The sequence below is a fragment of the Apodemus sylvaticus genome, chromosome X, assembly GCF_947179515.1.
Source record: "Apodemus sylvaticus chromosome X, mApoSyl1.1, whole genome shotgun sequence".
NCBI lineage: Eukaryota > Metazoa > Chordata > Mammalia > Rodentia > Muridae > Apodemus > Apodemus sylvaticus.
The window spans coordinates 124,042,629-124,064,032 of record NC_067495.1 but is presented as its reverse complement, the minus strand read 5'-3'; positions in this window follow the sequence as shown (position 1 = coordinate 124,064,032).

Sequence of the window (21,404 nt, the reverse complement as noted above, 5' to 3'; positions counted from 1 at the left end):
ACACTTGATCTTCTCCAAAAGGCTGAGAAGCGATGCTTGTTTCTCCTTAAATTTTGAAGAAACAATTTGTTCTCGGACCATATTTCTCTTATGGATCTCTGAATAATTATTTTAGTCTGTATTTTTTTTTCTTATTGTGCAGATGGAAAAGCTTTCCTAACAGTTTTGCGCTGGTTGCATAAAATCCTAGCAGTTCAGAGTACCATTTACTCAGACTACATCTCTGCTAATGTCTAACTCATGTGACAGCATAACATTCTCATTCTTTCCAACTATCTTTCCAACTTCCAACTGTTGCAATTTTCATGCTTCACATCATCAACTGAAATGGGGATCTGCTGAGACAGAGAAATCAATTTGAGAAGCTTATTGGGTTAAATTTTCTGTTATTTCTTGTTCTCGGTAATTAGAAAAATTCCAGTATAGCTGCTGTTCCATGCTCTTTTGTAACATTAGAGTGAACAGTAACTTTATAACGAAAAAATCCATTTTAATTAGTTGTAATCACATTTCAAAAACATTGTAAGAAAGTGGCTATTGTCTTTGTTTTATAGTACATTATGAATATTCTCTATTCCTATGAAAATGCCACCTTTTCTATATAAAGACATACAGTATGAAAAATTGAAAAGTTCTTTATGGATATTTTATTGAATTGCTGATTTTTTGAACTACTTATGTCCTGAATTTTGACTAATTCCTTTACCCTTACTAAAATTTACATACTACATATGAAGCAATAGCATATTATGCTCTTGAAATAAAAGTGAATAATAGAGACTTCTAAAGACGAGAGAGGCAAAATAATCTTGTAATGAATTAACTACATTCAGACTACTTAACATTAAGATTAAATAAATTTGATCTTTCCCAATTATAAACACCTTCCCATATATTCTAGTCTCTTTGTCTTGACAAGGTATTCTGTAAGCTACTGAAAGAAACCTGGGCACCAACCCAGCCATAAACTCTTGACCAGCCTCCAAGATGTTCTGGGGACAATGGTGGAACAGAACTTGTGGGAGCAGTCAATGAATGCCTGCTTTAACTGAGGCTCACTGCAGGACAGGGATTGTTAGGTCTGTCCTGTAGGATGTATCTATGTACTCTGGGCCTCTCCCACCCGCAGGTAGCTGATGGTCAGCCTCCCACCCTGTGGTCTGAGGAATGTTAATTAACCTCTCCCTTCCAGAGGGGAGGAGTGGCTAAGTGTTCCGGAGAGGAGGGGTCCAGTGGAATTTTCCAAAGTTCCTTAGCTGACCTCTTCACTGGCAATAGAAGGTAGCAGATGTGGACACCCACAGCTAGATATTATGCTGGTAGAAAGTCTAAATTGGGGATCTCCATCAGCTTTCTTCCTTCAGAGCTCAAAGAATTCCCCAAGGGAGAAAGATTATAGGAGTCAGATGGTGTAGAGGACACTAAGAGAATGTGGGTCACCAAATAAACTAACCAGTGTTCACATAGGCTCACAGAAACTGAAAAAGCAAGTGAGATGCCTGCATGGGACTGCAGAAGATCCTCCACATATATGTTATAGCTGTTACCTCAGGACAGACTCCTAACAGTGAGAGTGGGTGTTTCTTTTACACTTTTGCCTGCTTTGGGGACTCTTTCCATCATCTTATTAGTTTGACTTGTACAGCCCTGTCTTATTCTGTCTTGTTTGCCCTTTTTGGTTGTTGTTTCTTGGAGGCCTGCTCTTTTCTAGAAAGGAAATGGAGGGGGTGGATCTGGAGAAGAGGGAAGGTAAGGATTAGCGAGAAAGAGCAGAGGGAGAGGGGAAACTGTGGTTGTGATGTATTGTATGCAAGTAGAATCAATTTTCAACAAAAGACATTTTTAAAAAGACCTAACCCTCAAGAGAATAGAGGACCTAAGGAGTTTAGAGGTCTGGTTTGGTGGGAGGATGGGTGGTAGGTACATCCTTGTGGAGACAGGGGGTGGGGAGGAGATATGGGATGTGGAACACTTGGAGGGGGAATATAATCTGGAGTATAAAAATAAATAAATGAATGAATGAATAAATAAATAAATAAAATGATTTTTAAAAATATACAAGGAATGAAACTTTCATTTTAAAAACATGAAAATACAATGAAGATAAGCAAACCAAATGAACAAAACAGCTACCAACAATAAGCAAGTGTGTGCCAACTAAAGACAATATGCACAGATAAAGCCATTGAAAAGACAGTATTCTTACACTTCTGGTTTCCTGCATTGTGGTGGGAGTTATCTGAGTCTTTAACAAGAACAAATGAAGCAGCTTCTGGTTTGGTTATCTTAAAACAAACTAAACCGATAAGACTAAGAGAAAGAAACTTTGCTATTTATTATGTAAATATCTCATACCAAATATATGAGATATATAATTATAAATAAATTATACTTTGTTTTAAGTTAAACAAATGTGTTTAGCTTTAATTTTAGTACCTTCTAAAACTTTTATTTCAATAACAATATGGAATCTATCATTTACCAAGAAGACACATCTGATTAAACAGTGTTTGACCACAATACCTCATTAGTTTTTTCTTTTCAGAGAAACAGGAAATTTGTATGCCTATTTAAATAACTGTGAGGATTTGTCATTAACTGAAATGGTAAACTTGCATGAAAGGTCAAGAGTAGATCAATTTTTTATTTTTATTGTTTTAAATTTGGTATGTTTATTGGGCAGATAATTGAAGATGTTAATAATCTATTTACAATGAAACTATGTTCAAAGAAGAATGAATGTCCTAGTAAATGAAAGACAGTAAATAGATAGGCCCACTTAAAGGTAGCAATCAAGAATTTTAAGTAGGACCAATTGTAGGTTTACTCCGATTGCTTTCAGTTGCATGAGTGTTACCATTGAATAGGTGGAAATTGTAATTATTCATCTCTGTGCTAGTCTAAATAGTATAATAAAATGAAAAGAAGAAAAAACTGAGAGTTATTTTACAAATGCAATTCTAACAGATCATGTAATTGAAACTTGATAAAATAAAAGCAAAATTACAAAAAATTAATGAATATTGAAGGTATGAGTTCTATGTGGGCTGTAAACCAGGAACCTTCAACATACCTTTAACGAAAAATATTGAAAACAGTGAAGAAAGAACAGATTACCTGTAATTGAGACTACGGAGAAGTAACAGTGATGAAGAATATGATTTAGCCATTAGAATAAATGGCTAAATTAGGGTCTGTTACCATTACATTAAAGAATAATTTTGTTGCATGTTCGAAGTCATTGGCAAAATTATAAGGATCTTTAAAAAAATATTTTATTAAATAGAAAGCCACATTTTCAAAAAAAAAAAAGAAAAGAAAAACCTTACAAAGTGCTTGAAATTTGGCTCCATTGGAAAAACACTTGGTATGTAATCATGAGAACCTGAGATCATGTGTCTAGCACTGAAGTTAGAGCTTGGCTTGGTATCACATGCTTTTGTGGGAAGGTAGAGATGTCTGGATCCTGGAAACTTGATGGCATCAATGTCTTACAAAACAAAGATATCTAAGTGCAATGAGAGACACTGTATTGATCAATAAATAAAAAGCTGAATATCAATAGAATCAAATTCTTAAAGTTGATGTTCGGTTTCTATACATGTGAGTATAACCCACACACATACATTCCTAACACACACACACACACACACAAACACATACATACACAGTGAGAAAAATCTAGTCATCTATACTTAACAACATAAAATATGTAAATGGAAATTTTCAGAGGAGATGAAGGTAGACTTTAGTCTGCAAATACTAACAAAGTGTGTGGCAATTGACTCACCCTATGGATTCAACTATAACAATGATTTTAAGGAATGCATGTAAGGCAAATTATGTTCTTAGAGGGAAATTAGAATGAAATCAATGCAAAAGAGTAATGGAAGACCAAGGCTTCTAAATCTAAACACTAGCAACACTTTCTGGTAGTTAATTCTTTCTTGAGGAGAGAAACACCATTTCTACTGCATAATGATGACAACATCCTGCTTCTGTCCAGTACCCATATTCCCTCCCCTGTCTTAGCATCACAAAACATCTTTTACACTTTGGCGAATATTCCTTTCCAGAAGTTAATGCCTGGATGACAATTGTAGTAAATCACCCAGAAGATATGGATCTTTTTTGCTGTTTGGTTTGATTTTTCTGAAAAATAATGTATAGTAGTTTCATTACTGTACTATTTCTCTTGTCAAAAATTATTAATAGGCACTAAATAAATATAATTCTACCCACATATGACTAAACTATTTAAAATTAGAAATTATAGATTTTTCTTGTGAATCTAAACAAAACCATCAAAACAGAGCAAGACACTTCAATAGACATAATATATGTTAAATAATATGTAGACCCTAGATTAGTTCCTTCTATTTAAGATACTCTATTAATGTTCATATATCTATAACTATATAAATAAATAAGCAAATGAATACCTTTAAATTTATTTCCAGTTTTGAGGATGGAGCCTAAATCTAGGAGCATGGTAGTCTAGTACTTGATCACTAAAGTGCATTCCCAGGTCCCAGGCTTAATCATTCTTTATCTAGGATTTATGTTTCTGGAAATTTTGCACCTCAAACTTGTTTAGTATTTCCCCTCATTCATTTTTATCCATACTTTATGTAACATAATTAGGGTCAGACCATTTGGATCTTAATTAATTCTAACCACAACAGCTTAGCATTGCATCAAGAATGAAATAATAAGTAAAATCTCTCAAAATAATCTTTAGACATATCACAATAGACTGCAGGCACTATATGGTGTAGATTTCTACAATCCATCTGAAACTACTGTCGTCTGTGAAACAAATACAACCACATTCTTTGTTTTCTTTAAACATTTAAGTGGATAATCACATCCAAATGAGTGTGAATACATTATCTCTTTTCTTTGTCATGCATTCTTTTCAGATATTCTATTATCAATAACATTCTTTGCGTCCTACAAACACACAATGCAAATTGGACACCCTATACTTTAATAATACGATGCTGTTTTGGTTTAATTACTTCTGTTTGTTAATATTTTAAGGTACATTATAAATATATATGTGTGTGTGTGAGTGTGATATGTATATATTTATTTGTAAGAATTATGCAGTTATATGAAGAAAAGAAGAAAGAAGTCATCAAAATAAAGCTTGCAATGTTTACCTTCTTTCTTTTCTCTTCAGTTCACTGTGACTTAAAATTTGTTGAAATTTTCTGTTTTAATTCTGCAATTAATTTACACTTAGAGTCATGTCTTTGGGGGAAATTCTAGATGTATTTTTGTAAAACATTTTAAGTCAACAGAGAAACAGGACTCAAAATCTAATCTACTTTGAAATCAGTCTGTTTACCTGTTGTCTAAGGAGGATCAAGGAGATTAAATTGCCTCTCAACAGCCACAAAACTAATTAGAGGTTATAGGAAAATATAATCTATCCTTTTATGATGACACTTTTAAGATGACTTCTAGTATTATCAAATTTGGCTAACATGGATATGCCTGGTTTGGCACTAGGTAGATAACATGGAATTTGGGCATTATTTCTTAAGTACCTTTTAATTTATTACTTAATCTAAAGATATTGGAGTGGCTTTTATACAATGCTGATTTTATTTCCTTGTTTACACCGAATAGCTGTGGCATGCACTGCAATTAAATTTAATCTATTCACTGCTCTCATCTCATTAAGTGGGATCTCCAGCCCCAAATCAAATAAATTATTGTTGCAATAGATCGGGTTGGTTCAGCTTCAGTAAGAGCAGGTTAGGCACATATTCCCTCTCCATTCTTAATTCCCTCTATTCTAGAAATGCAGTCAATAAATTTTCTTGCTTTCACAATTTGTTTTCAGGAGTAGTCACTGTTACTTGCTCTTCTGCATGTAAATATGATGCTATTTTGAATGCATATATAATACTTATATACCTTACTACAAATGTTTATGACTATTAATTTATAGTCTGCAATTAACAGAAAACATAAGCTATTCATAGCATCCTTCTACCATGTATTCAAATATTAAAACAATCATGGTTATTAAACTGTGTTTTCCACCAGTGATTATAATATTTATACTCACTCTGTTTGCTTCATTTTGAATCATTTCCTTGATTTTTAATATAAGTATATTGAACAGTGGCATAATGAAGACTGATATCTGAAAAATAACCAAACTTTAATAATGTGCAATCAGTAGTTAATTCTTAGTAAATTTCAATCAAAGCAATTTAAAAATTAAATAATTTAACATGATATAAAATATAATTTTATTTACATATATAATTTGAGATTTTTCTGTGAGAAGAAATTATTAATAAGCATATTAATATTAATTAATCTTAATAAAATAGGCAGTATTCTCTGAAGTAGTTTTCTTTCTTTACAAAAATCCCTAGGGTTTAGAGAGATGATTCAGGTTAAAACATTTGCTGTTCTTGCATAAGACCCATGTTCAGTTCTATATACTCACTTGATGGTTCACAACAATCCATAACTCCAGTTCCAGGGAGTTAAAAATCCCTCTTCTGAACTCTGAGAAGAAAGTAGGCAGTGTGTAAACAAAGATGTGTGTTTATATATATATAATGAAAAATAAAAACAGATTATAGTGAATATACAAAAAAAATATACAGCCAGAGAAATGGAAGAATATTTGCCTTCACTTATATATACCTGATGCCCAAAAGAGGGTCAAATCTTTGGGAACTGGAGCTTGGGTACTGGAGCTTCCAAATTTTGTGAGTCACCAAGTGAAAGCTGGAAACTGTGTTGGTCTTTTGCAAGAGCAACAAACACTTTGACCTTCCTGGACATGTCTTGAGACCACAACTTACTTATTTTTGCATTTTCTATAGCATCAGCAATGGTTTTAGATAAGGGCCATTAAATACAGACCAGCAACCCAATAATATTCAATCATGGCATAGAACTTTTTCTCCTTAGAAAATTTATCTGGATACTCTTTGATGGCTGGCTTTATGTAGAGTTAAATTTCACAAATCATGTAACTTATGACATGTACCAGTTAGATTACTCTTAACATATCAATCATAATTGTCCATTTTAATGTCATGCATACTTAAAATAAATTTAATAGTTTTAGGTCCTTAAGTGAATTAGTGTTATGGTATTTGCCACCAAACCTGAGAACAGGTGTTCAAGAACTGAAAAGCCTCAAATTATCCTCTGGCTTCCACAGACATGCCTTTTCCCCACAAAATAAATAAAAGTAATTTAGAATAATTTTTATTTTTTATTTATTTTTTATTTGATATATTCTTTATTTATATTTCAAGTGATTTTCCCTTTCCTGGATCCCCCCTCCCCAAAAGTCCCATAAGCCCTCTTCCCTCCCCCTGTTCCCCAATCTACCCCTTCCCATTTCCCTGTCCTGGTATTCCCTTACACTGCTGCACTGAGCCTTTCCAGGACCTGGGGCCACTCCTTCGTTCTTCTTGGGCATCATTTGATATGTGAATTGTGTCTTGGGTATTCCAAGCTTCTAGGCTTGATATCCATTTATCAGTGAGTGCATACCATGAGTGTTCTTTTGAGACTGGGTTACCTCACTTAGGATGATGTTCTTCAGTTCCATCCATTTGTCTAAGAATTTCATGAATTCATTGTTTCTAATGGCTGAAATTGTGTATATAAACAACATTTTTTTGTATCTATTCCTCTGTTGATGGACATCTGGGTTCTTTCCACCTTCTGGCTATTATAAATAGGGCTGCTATGAACATAATGGATCATGTATCCTTATTACATGATGGGAAATCCTCTGGGTATATGCCCAGGAGTGGTATAGGGGGGTCCTCCGGAAGTATCATCACCAGTTTTCTGAGGAACCACCATACTGATTTCCAGAGTGGTAGTACCAGTCTGCAATCCCACCAGCAGTGGAGGAGTGTTCCTCTTTCCCACATCCTCGCCAGCACCTGTTTTCTCCTGAGTTTTTGATCTTAGCCATTCTGACTGGTGTGAGGTGAAATCTCAGGGTTGTTTTGATTTGCATTTCCCTGATGACTAAGGATGTTGAACAAATTTTTAGGTGCTTCTCAGCCATTCAATATTCCTCAGGTGAAAATTCTTTATTTAGCTCTGTACCCCATTTTAAGGGGGATATTTGGCTCTCTGGAATCTACCTTCTTGAGTTCTTTGTATATCTTGGGTATAAGCCCTCTGCCGGATGTAGTGTTAGTAAAGATCTTTTCCCAATTTGTTGGTTGTTGTTTTGTCCTTTTGACAATGTCCTTTGCCTTATAGAAACTTTGAAGCTTTATGAGGCTCCATTTGTGAATTCTTGATCTTAGAGCATAAGCTATTAGTGTTCCATTGAGGAAACTTTCCCCTGTGTCCCTGTCCTCAAGGGTCTTCCCCAGTTAGAATAATTTTTAAAAGGCAGAGGTACAATGAATGCAGATTCCAGTATAAGGAACAAATTCCTTATTGTAAATAAGTTTTATCACTCAAATTTTAGTACAGTTGCTACCAAAATGTTTGAAATTGGTAATAATTTTGAGAATATTTTAGATTGTGCTACATACTGTAAAATTTTCATTTCATATATTTAAGAAATAAAATGTCATGTCAAATGTCTAATAGAGCTATTTTTGTGGTAGTGGCATTCAACTAAGTGCCTTGTACCTGGTTAGCAATCATGAAATTACTAACCTACATCCAAGCCCATTAATTCCTTGATCCAATCATATGAACTCTTGAGTTTTATATCACTTCATGATTCACATATTATAGCCTTCTTCATAAAACATTCTGATAGTTTACATATAAGTGATAATATATGATATTTGGCTTTGTGTGCTTGCAATATTTTATTTGGAATATTATTAATAAATATTATTCATGTTATTTCAAGTGACAGGATTCTCATTATTTAATGTGATGAATAACCTTTATGTTAACTTGACAAAACCTAAGGATATGGGGAAAGAAGGAATCTTATATCAGACAATGGATCCAAAAGTTTGGCCTGTAAACAAGTGTAGAGATAATTTCTTGATTGATGATTAATGTCAGACAGCCAAATTCACCATTATAGTGGTACCCTAGTTCTGGCTGTCCAGGGTGCTATAAGAAAGGCAGGTGAGCAAGACAAGAATAGAAGTGAGAAAGCAGCACACTTTCATGATCTCTGCATGGATTTCTTCCTCAAGTTTCCTACCTTGAATTCCTGCCCTGAGATCCCTGGATGATGGTCTACAAGCCATTATATGAAATAAACTCATTTTTCACGAAGTTTATATTGATCAAGATTTTTTTCACAATAATTGAAAACCCAACTAAGAATTTAAAGACTGTAATAATTTATGTATAATAAATTACATAAGTTTATATTTTGATCATATTTTGTATTACTAGTAATACTATAATTGTGGTTTTAATTTTCATTTCCTTAACCTTTTCATAATTTAAGATATTCTCTATGAAAAAATATTTTATCATGACAGAGATTAAAATTTGTGTAATTTTATTAATTGAAAGTCAGAGAAAAGCATTTTATAATTATGAAATTGAAGAATAATATATTTAAAAACACTGGATTGGAATGGAGAATTTAAATTTTAGTTGGTATACCTTTATTTAGTATAAAATGTAATACTCAATAATGCATATACAGAATTAATATCACTAAAATTTGTTATATTTATATATATTATTGATGAAGATTTTTCTATATTTATTTCTAAATTGTGACCTTTTTTAGTTTCTTTTTTTATTTTCTATATTCTTTGTTTACATTCCAAATGATTTCCCCTTTCCCGGTTCCCCCTTCCCCATAAGTCCCATAAGCCCTCTTAACTCTGCCAGTTCCCAATCAACACCCCCCTCCCACTTCTCTGTCCTGGTAATCCCCTACATTGCTGAAGAAAAAACTGTCAAATATTATAATCATTAAAAGAACATATGTTGGACCTTGCCCTACCGGGCTTTTGCCTAGACTCAGGGCCTGAGCAGCTAGAATAGCCTTATGTACAACAACATGGTTGGGAGATCGGCTGCCCAGCAGAGTGATCATCACTCGGAAAAGGTCCCACAGCATACACCATCAGCACTCCCTGAAGGAGCAAAAGGGCACAATCTGGTTCACAGGCACAATCTGGGGCAAGACACACTAGGGCTGCAAGGGCACCAAAGAGGAGGACAGCACATTAGCAATCTGCTACAGGAGAAACCAAGCCATCCAGTGTTGTGGAAATAGCCCTAGAGCCTCACAGGAGGCTCAAACACCAGCCAGACACAGCATCAACTAACCCCAGAGAACAAGATGTCAAAGGGCAAACGCAGGAACGCCACTAACAGAAATCTAGGCAATATGGCAAGGTCTGAACCAAACTCTCCAACATCAGCAAGTCCTGGTTATGCCAACACACCAGAAAAATAAGATTTGGATTTGAAACCACTGGTCATGATGCTACTAGAAGAACACAAAAAGGTCATAAAGAAATACAGGGAAACATGAATAAGCTAGAAACCCCTATAATGGAAACACAAAAATCACTTAAAGAAATTCAGGAGAATAAGGCTCAAGAGATAGAAGCCAATAAAGAAGAAACAAACAAACAACAACAACAAAAAAAAACTTAAAGAAATGCAGGAGAACTTGAGTCAACAGGCAGAAGTCATGAAATAGGAAACACAAAAATCTCTTAAAGAATTAAAGGAAAACACAAACAAACAAATGATGGAACTGAACAAAACCATCCTGGATCTAAAAACAGAAGTACAAACAACTAAGAAATCACAAAGGGAGACAACTTTGGAGATAGAAAACGTTGAGAAGAAATCAGGGGACAAAGATGCAAATATCAACAACAGAATACAAGAGATGGAAGAAAGAATCTCAGATGCTGAAGATACCATAGAAAACATTGACTCAACAGTCAAAGAAAATGCAAAATGCAAAAATCTTGTATCCCAGAACATCCAGGAAATCTAGGATACAATGAGGAGACCAAACCTAAGGATTATAGGTATAGATGAGAGTGAAGATTTACAACTGAAAGGGCCAGCAAATATATTCAACAAAATCATGGTAGAAAACTTTCCCAACTTAAAGAGAGAGATGCCCATGAATATACAAGAAGCCTACAGAACTCGAAACAGACTGGACCTGAGCAGAAATACCTCTTGTCACATAATAATCAAAACCCCAAATGCACTAAACAAAGAAAGAATATTAAAGGCAGTAAGAGAAAAAGGCCAAGTAACATATAAAGGAAGACTTATCAGAATCACACCAGACTTCTCACCAGAGACCATGAAAGCTAGAAGATCCTGGGCAGATCTCATGCAGACTCTAAGAGAACAAAAATGTCAGCCAAGACTACTATACACAGCAAAACTCTCAATCACCATAGATGGAGAAACCAAGATATTCCATGACAAAACCAAATTTACTCAATATCTATCCACAAACCCAGCTCTGCAAAGAATAATAGGAGGAAAACTCCAATACAAGGAGGGAAACTACACCCTGGAAAAAGCAAGATATTTACCTTCCTTCATCAAACCCAAAAGAAGATAACCACTCAAATATAAAAAGAACATCAAAAATGACAGGAAGTAATAATCACTATTCCTTAATATCTCTTAATATCAATGGTCTCAATTCCCCAATAAAAAGACATAGACTAACAGACTGGATAAGGAAACAGGACCCTATAATTTGCTGCATACAGGAGACACAACTCAGTGTCAAAGATAAAAACTACCTTAGAGTAAAAGGCTGGAAGACAGTCTTACAAGCCAATGGTCACAGGAAACGAGCTGGAATAGCCATTGTAATATCAAATAAAATTGACTTTCAACCTAAAGTCATCAAAAGAGACACAGAAGGACACTTCTTGCAGGTCAAAGGAAAAATCCACGAAGAAGAACTTTCAATCCTGAACATATATGCGCCAAATGCAAGGGCACCCTCATTCGTAAAAGAAACTTTACTAAAGCTCAAAGCACACATTGCACCTAACTCAATAATTGTGGGGGACTTCAACTCTCCACTCTCCTCAATGGACCGATCAGGAAAACAGAAACTAAACAGGGACACAGTAAAACTAATTGAAGCTTTGGACCAATTGGATTTGACTGATATTTATAGAACATTTCACCCTAAAGCAAAAGAATATACCTTTTTCTCAGCATCTCATGGTACCTTCTCCAAAATCGACTATATAATTTGTCACAAGACAGACCTCAACAAATATAAGAAGATCAAACTAATCCCATGCCTCCTATCAAATCACTATGGAGTACGAGTGGTTTTCAATAGCAACAAAAACAACAGAAAGCCCACATACACATGTAGGCTGAACAAAACTCTACTGAATGACACCTTGGCCAAAGAAGAAATAAAGAAAGAAATCAGAGACTTTTTAGAATTTAATGAAAATGAAGGCACAACATTCCCAAATCTTTGAGACACAATGAAAGCAGTGCTAAGAGGAAAACTCATAGCCCTGAGTGACCCCAAAAAGAAAATGGAGAAAGCATAAACTAGCAGCTTAACGACACACCTGAAAGCCCAGGAACAAAAAGAAGCTAATTCCCCCAAGAGGAGTAGAAGACAGGAAATCATCAAACTCAGGGCTGAAATCAATCAAGTGGAAACAAAGAGAACCATACGAAGAATCAATGAATCCAGGAGCTTGTTGTTTGAGCAAATCAACCAGGGAGATAGACCCTTACCCAGACTGACCAAAGGGCACAGAGAAATTATCCAGATTTACAAACTTAGAAATGAAAAGGGAGATATAACAACAGAAACTGAGGAAATCCAAAGAATCATCAGATCCTACTACAAAAGCTTATACGCAACACAACTGGAGAATCTGGAGGAAATGGACAGTTTCCTAGACAGATATCAGCCACCAAAATTAAATCAGGACCAAAAGATCATCTAAACAGTCCCATAACCCCTAAAGAAATAGAAGGGGTCATAGAAAGTCTTCCAACCAAAAAAAGCACAGGACCAGATGGTTTCAGTGCAGAATTCTATCAGACCTTCAAAGAAGACCTAACACCAATACTCTTCAAACTATTACACAAAATAGAAACAGAAGGAACACTACCCAATTCCTTCTACGAAGCCACAATTATGCTGTACCAAAACCACACAAAGATCCAACAAAGAAAGAGAACTTCAGACCAATTTCCCTTATGAACATCGATGCAAAAATACTCAATAAAATTCTTGCCAACCAAATCCAAAAACACACAAAAATGATCATCCACCATGATCAAGTAGGCTTTATCCCTGGGATGCAGGGTTGGTTCAATATATGGAAATCCATTAATGCAAGCCACTACATAAACAAACTCAAAGAAAAAATCCTACATGGTTATTTCATTGGATGCGGAAAAAGCATTTTACAAAATTCAGCATCCTTTCATGCTTAAAGTCTTGGAAAGAACAGGAATTCAAGGCCCATACCTAAACATAGTCAAAGCAATATACAGCATCAAACTAAATGGAGAGAAACTTGAAGCAATCCTACTAAAATCAGGGACTAGAGACGGCTGCCCCCTTTCTCCTTATCTCTTCAATATTATATTTGAGGTACTAGCTTTGGCAATTAGACAACATAAGGAGGTCAAAGGGATACAAATTGGAAAGGAAGAAGTCAAACTATCATTATTTGCAGATGACATGATAGTCTACCTAAGTGACCCAAAAAACTCCACTAGAGAACTCCTACAGCTGATAAACAACTTCAGCAAAGTGGCAGGTTATAAAATCAAGTCAAGCAAATCACTAGCCTTCCTATACTCAAAGGATAAGCAGGCTGAGAAAGAAATTAGGTAAATGACACCCTTCACAATAGCCAAAAACAGGATAGTGTACCTTGGGGTGACTCTTACTAAACATGTGAAACATATGTATGAAACAGACTTCAAGACTCTGAAGAAGGAAATGGAAGAAGACCTCAAAAAATGGAAAAACCTCCCACGCTCATGTATTGACAGGATTAATATAGTTATAATGGCCATTTTGCCAATAGCAATGTACAGATTCAAAGCAATATCCATCAAAATACCAACTCAATTCTTCATACAGTTAGAAAGAGGAATTCTCAAATTCATCTGGAATAACAAAAAACCCAGGATAGCTAAATCTATTCTCAACAACAAAATAAATTCTGGGGGAATCAGTATCCCTGACCTCAAGCAATACTACAGAGCAATAGTGTTAAAAACTGCATGGTATTGGTACAGTGACAGGCAGGCAGATCAATGGAACAGGACTGAAGTTCCAGAAATGAACCCACACACCTATGGCCACTTGATCCTCGACAAAGGGGCTGAAAACATCCAATGGAAAAAAGATAGCCTGTTCAATAAATGGTGCTCGTTCAACTGGAGGGCAGCATGCAGTAGAATGCGAATTGATCCATTCTTGTCTCCTTGTACTAAGCTCAAATCCAAATGGATCAAGGACCTCCACATAAAGCCAGACACTCTGAAGCTAATAGAAAAGAAACTGGGGAAGACCCTTGAGGAAATCGGTACAGGGGGGAAGTTCCTGAACAGATCACCAATAGCTTATGGTCTAAGATCAAGAATTGACAAATGGGACCTCATAAAATTACAAAGTTTCTGTAAGGCAAATCACCATCAAAAGGACAAATCGACCAACCCTACATCAGATAGAGGGCTAATATCCAATATATACAAAGAACTCAAGAAGTTAGACCCCAGAAAACCTCCCATGCTCATGGATCGGTAGAATCAATATAGTTAAAATGGCCATTTTGCCTAAAGCACTATACAGATTCAATGCAATACCCATCAAAATCCCAACTCAATTCTTCACAGAGTTAGAAAGAGCAATTATCAAATTCATCTGGAACAACAAAAAACCCAGGATAGCTAAAACTATTCTCAGCAACAAAAGGAAATCTGGGGGAATCAGTATCCCTGACCTCAAGCAATACTACAGAGCAATAGTGTATATTGCTTTTACTATGTTTAGGTATGGGTCTTGAATTCCTGTTCTCTCCAAGACTTTAAGCATGAAAGGATGCTGAATTTTGTCAAATGCTTTTTCAGCATCCAATGAAATGACCATGTGGTTTTGTTCTTTGCGTTTGTTTATGTAGTGGATTGTATTGATGGATTTCCGTATATTGAACCAACCCTGCATTCCCGGGATAAAGCCTACTTGATCATGGTGGATGATCGTTTTGATGTGTTCTTGGATTCAGTTGGCAAGGATTTTATTGAGTACTTTTGCATCGATGCTCATAAGGGAAATTGGTCTGAAGTTCTCTTTCTTTGTTGGATCTTTGTGTGGCTTTGGTATCAGCGTAATTGTGGCTTCGTAGAAGGAATTGGGTAGTGTTCCTTCTGTTTCTATTTTGTGGAATAGTTTGAAGAGTATTGGTGTTAACTCTTCTTTGAAGGTCTGGTAGAATTCTGCACTGAAGCCATCTGGTCCTGTGCTTTTTTTGGTTGGAAGACTTTCTATGACTCCTTCTATTTCTTTAGGCATTATGGGACTATTTAGATGGTCTAGTTGGTCCTGATTTAATTTTGGTATTTGGTATCTGTCAAGGAAATTGTCCATTTCCTCCAGATTCTCCAGTTGTGTTGAGTACAGGCTCTTGTAGTAGGATCTGATGATTTCTTGGATTTCCTCAGTTTCCGTTGTTATATTTCCCTTTTCATTTCTAAGTTTGTTAATTTGGATACTTTCTCTGTGCCCTTTGGTCAGTCTGGCTAAGGGTTTATCTATCTTGTTGATTTTCTCAAAGAACCAGCTCCTGGTTTTGTTGATTCTTTGTATGGTTCTCTTTGTTTCTACTTGATTGATTTCAGCCCTGAGTTTGATGATTTTCCTGCCTTCCACTCCTGGGTGAAATAGCTTCTTTTGTTCCAGGGCTTTCAGGTGTGTCATTAAGCTGGTAATGTATGCTCTCTCCATTTTCTTTTTGGAGGCACTCAGGGCTATGAGTTTTCTTCTTAGCACTGCTTTCATTGTGTCCCATAGATTTGGGTATGTTGTGTCTTCATTTTCATAGTGTTCTAAAAAGTCTTTAATTTCTTTCTTTATTTCTTCCTTGACCAAGGTATCATTGAGTAGAATATTGTTCAGTTTCCACATGTATGTGGGTTTTCTGTTGTTTTTGTTGCTATTGAAGACCACTTTTACTCCATAGTGATCTGATAGGAATCATGGGATTAGTTTGATCTTCTTATATTTGTTGAGGTCTGTCTTGTGACCAATTATATGGTCGATTTTGGAGAAGGTACCATGAGGTGCTGAGAAAATGGTATATTCTTTTGCTTTAGGGTAGAATGTTCTATATATATCTGTTAAATCTAATTGGTCCAAAGCTTCAATTACTTTCATTGTGTCCCTGTTTTATTTCTGTTTTCCTGATCGGTCCATTGAGGAAAGTGCAGTGTTGAAGTCACACACAATTATTGTGTTAGGTGCAATGTGTGCTTTGAGCTTTAATAAAGTTTCTTTTACGAAAGAGGGTGCCCTTGTATTTGGAGCATAGATGTTCATGATTGAGAGTTCTTCTTGTTGTATTTTTCCTTTGACCAGCAAGAAGTTTCCCTCAGAGTCTCGTTTGATGACTTTGGGTTGAAAGTCAATTTTATCTGATATTAAAATGGCTACTCCAGCTTGTTTCCTGAGACCATTTGCTTGTAAAATTGTCTTCCAGCCTTTTACTCTAAGGTAGTGTTAGTCTTTGACCCTTAGGTGTGTTTCCTGTAAGCAGAAAAATGTAGGGTCCTGTTTACATATCCAGTTAGTCTATGTCTTTTAACTGGGGCATTGAGTTCATTGATGTTAAGAGATATTAAGGAATAGTGATTGTTACTTCCTGTCATTTTTGACGTTATTTTTTTATATTTGATTGGTTAACTTCTTTTGGGTTTGATGAAGGGTTACTATCTTGCTTTTTCCAGGGCAAAGTTTCCCTCCTTGTATTGGTGTTTTCCTCCTATTATCCTTTGTAGGGCTGGGTTTGTGGATAGATATTGGGTAAACTTGGTTTTGTCATGGAATATCTTAGTTTCTCCATCTTTGGTGATTGAGAGTTTTGCTGGGTATAGTAGTTTTGGCTGGCATTTATGTTCTCTTAGAGTCTGCATGAGATCTGCCCAGGATCTTCTAGCCTTCATAGTCTCAGGTAAAAAGTCTGCTGTGATTCTGATAGGTCTTCCTTTATATGTTACTTGGCCTTTTTCTCTTACTGCCTTTAATATTCTTTCTTCGTTTAGTACATTTGGTGTTTTGAGTATTGTGTGACGGGAAGTATTTCTGTTCTGGTCCAGTCTGTTTGGAGTTCTGTAGGCTTCTTGTATATTCATGGGCATCTCTCTCTTTAGGTTAGGGAAGTTTTCTTCCATAATTTTATTGAAGATATTTGCTGGCCCTTTAAGTTGTAAATAAATCTTCACTCTCATCTATGCCTATAATCCTTAGGTTTGGTCTTCTCATTGTGTCCTGGATTTCCTGGATATTTTGGGTTACAAGCTTTTTGCATTTTGCATTTTCTTTAACTGTTGAGTCCATGGTTTCTATGGAATCTTCAGAATCTGAGATTCTTTCTTCTATCTCTTGTATTCTGTTGTTGATATTTGCATCTATGTCCCCTGATTTCTTCCCAAGGCTTTCTATCTCCAAAGTTGCCTCCCTTTGAGTTTTCTTAGTTGTTTCTACTTCTGATTTTAGATCCTGGATGGTTTTGCTTAGCTCCTTCACTTGCTTGTTTGTGCTTTCCTGTAATTCTTTAAGTGATTTTTGTGTTTTCTCTTTCATGACCTCAGCCTGTTGACCAAAGTTCTCCTGTATTTCTTTAAGTGTTTTTTGCGTTTCCTCATTATTGGCTTTTGTATTCTCCTGGATTTCTTTCAATGATTTTTGTGTTTCCCTTGCAAGGGCTTCTAACTTTTGATCCATTTTCTCCTGAATTTCTTTAAGTATGTCCTTCATGTGTTCCTGTACCAGCATCATGACCAGTGATTTTAAATCCAAATCTTGTTTTACTGGTGTGATGGGGTATCCAGGACATGCTGGTAGAGGAGAATTGGGTTCAGATGTTGCCATATTGCCTTGATTTCTGTTAGTGACGTTCCTGCGTTTGCCTTTTGCCATCTAGTTCTCACTGGAGTTAGTTGGTCTTGTCAATGCTGGACTCACCAGTGCAAGCTGCCCCTTCCCAGGTGGCCTCTGGTGCACAGCTTACCTCCTGCACTGCCAGGAGACAGGGTGCTGTTGCCCAGGCTGTTCAGATCCCAAAGCAGACACCTGAAGGCTCCCGCTGGGGCCCGCTGGATTCAGTGGAGCACACCTACTTCTCCCCACTGGCCGCCCGGAAGCCCCTCTTGCCTCTTGCAGGACCTGGAGATGTGGTGTTGCCGCCCAGGCTGATCTGGATCTGGAAGCGGAGAGGTCTGAGGGCTACCGCCAGAGGCCTCAGGACTGGAACCTAAGCTCTGTGTCACAGGAGCAAGCTGTGCTGTGAGCTCCCAGACTGCTTGTGGGTGCACACCAGGTCTCCTGCACTTCCTGGAGACTGAGTGCTGTGGCCCAGGCTGTTCACATCCCAAAGCACCTGAAGGCTCCTGCTGGGGCCTGCTGGATTCACCGGAGCACACCGACTTCTCCCCACTGGCCGCCCGGAAGCCCCTCTTGCCTCTTGCAGTACCTGGAGATGTGGTGTTGCTGTCCAGGCTGATCTGGATCCGGAAGCGGAGAGGTCTGAGGGCTACCGCCAGAGGCCTCAGGACTGGAACCTAAGCTCTATGTCACAGGAGCAAGCTGTGCTGTGAGCTCCCAGACTGCTTCTGGGACAGCAGGAATTTTTATCCTAGGGTGGAGTGCTCAGAGTATACTTGATATTGGTCAAGGTGAACTTCTCCCAGCCTATGTTGAGCACAGATTCCAGTGCTAGTCATGATCCTGCTCCACCTAGGGTGGAAAAGCTCAGAGTGAAGGTGAAGTTCATTGTTCCTCCAGGTCTACGAATTCCTGTATTAAGCAGGTGACCCACCCAGCTGCCTGAGCAGTAGAGCCAAGGACCACCAGAAGATTTCTCCAGAAGTCAGCCTGGAGTCTGGGAGAGGGGCTTGCCCAAACTGTTAAATGATCTGACCACCATTAAAGTTGGGGCCTCGATCGGTAAACTATCATCCTGGCCTCCTTCTTTTCGCCCCTTCTCCTTCCATGTCTCAGCTTCTGTTCTAAGAACCCAGTTCGTAGTAGCTGCAGGCTACAGATACAACATTATCCAGGGTAAAAACCACCAGGAGAAAGACTCAGTTCTGAACATCTACGCCCCAAAGGCATGACCACCCACATTCATAAAAGAAACTTTCCTAAAGCTCAAAACACACATTGAACCACACAATAATAGTGAGAGACTTCAACAACCTACTTTCACCAATTGACACATCATTGAAACAGAAACTAAACAGAGAAACAGTGAATCTAAGAGAGGTTATGATCCAAATGAATTTAGCAGATATCTTCTTCTCAGCGCCTATGGTACCTTCACCAAACCGAATATATAATTTGTCAAAAACAACCCTCAACCAATACAATGAAAATTAAATAATCCCATGCATCCTATTAGATCACCATGGCCTAAAAACTAAAGAAAGCCCACATACACATGGAAACTGAACAACTCTTTCTCCATGATAACCTGGTCAGGGAAGAACTAAAGAAAGAAATTAAATACTTCCTGGAATTCAATGAAAATGTTGACACATAACTAAACTTATGGGATACAATGAAAAGCAGTGCTAAGAGAAAAGTTCATAGCTCTAAGTGTCCTGGAAAAGAAACTGGAGAGATCTTATACTAGCAACTTAACTGCACACCTGAGAACTCTAGAACAAAAAGAAGAAACTCACCCAAGAAGAGTAGAAGGCAGGAAATAGCCAACATCAGGGCTGAATCAACCAAATTTAAACAAAGAGAACAATGGAAAGTATCAGCAAAACCAGAAAATAGTACTTTGAGAAAATCAATATGATCAATAAACCACTAGCCAAGTTAACAAAAGAGGCCAAAAGCAGATTCAAAATGAACAAAATCAGAAATGAAAAGGGAGACATAACAATAGAAACAGAGGAAATTCAAAAAATCATCAGATCCTAATATAAAAGCCTATACTCAACAAAACTGGAAAAGCTAGATGAAATGGATGAATTTTTAGACAGATACCACATACCAAACTTAAATCAAGAGAAGGTAAAACTGTCTAAACATGCCCATGTCACACAAGGAAATAGAAGCCATTACAAACCTCCCAATCAAAAAAACCCAGGGCCAGATGGATTTAGTGCAGAATTCTACCAGACCTTCAAAGAAGAATTGATACCAATTTTCTTTAAACTATTCCCTGAAATAGTAAGAGAAGGAACACTACTTAACTCACTTTATGAATCCACAATTACTCTGATACCTAAACCACACAAGGACCCAACCAAAAAGGGGAACTTCAGACCAATCTCATTTATGAATATTGATGCAAAAATACTCAATAAATTTCTTGCAAACCAAATCTAAGAACACATTAAAACCATCATTTAAACAGCCTTCATCCCAGGGCTGCAAGGTTGGTTCAATACATGAAAATCCTTTAATGTAATCTACTATAAAAACATTACCATTGACAATGTAAATTAAGAAGATATTCAATAAAAAATTTAAAAAAGGAATATCATCTCCATCAGTTAAAAAAAAAAACTCAAAGGGAAAAAAATGACATGATCATCTCCTTAGATACAGAAAAAGCATTTGACAAATACAACATTCCTTCATGTTAAAAGAATTGGAGAGATCAGGAATTCAATGTCCATACCAAAACATAATGGAAGCAGTTTACTGCAAACCAATAGCCAATATCAAAATAAATGGAGACATAGTTGAAGCAATCCCTCTGAAATTGGGGACAAGACAAGGTGTCCACTCTCCCTATGTCTATTCAATATAGTACTGAAAGTGCTAGCTAGAAGACAACAAAAAGAGATCAAATGGATACAAACTGACAAGGAAGAAATAAATTTATCACTATTTGCAGATGATATGATAGTACATATCAGCAACCCCAAAGATTCTACCAGAGAAATTTGCTAGCTTATGAAAGACTTCAGCAGTGACCGGATATAAGATTAACTCAAATAAATCAGTAGTCTTCCTTTCGGGTAACAACTCCCTTCACAATAGACACATATAATATAAAATATCTTGGGGTAATTCTAACCAAACAAGTGAAAGACCTATATAACAATAAGTTCAAGTCTCTCACGAAAGAAATCAAAGATCTCAGAAAATGGAAACATCTCCCATGCTCATGAAGTGACAGTATTAACATAGTAAAAATGGCCATCCTACCAAAGGCAATCTATAGATTCAA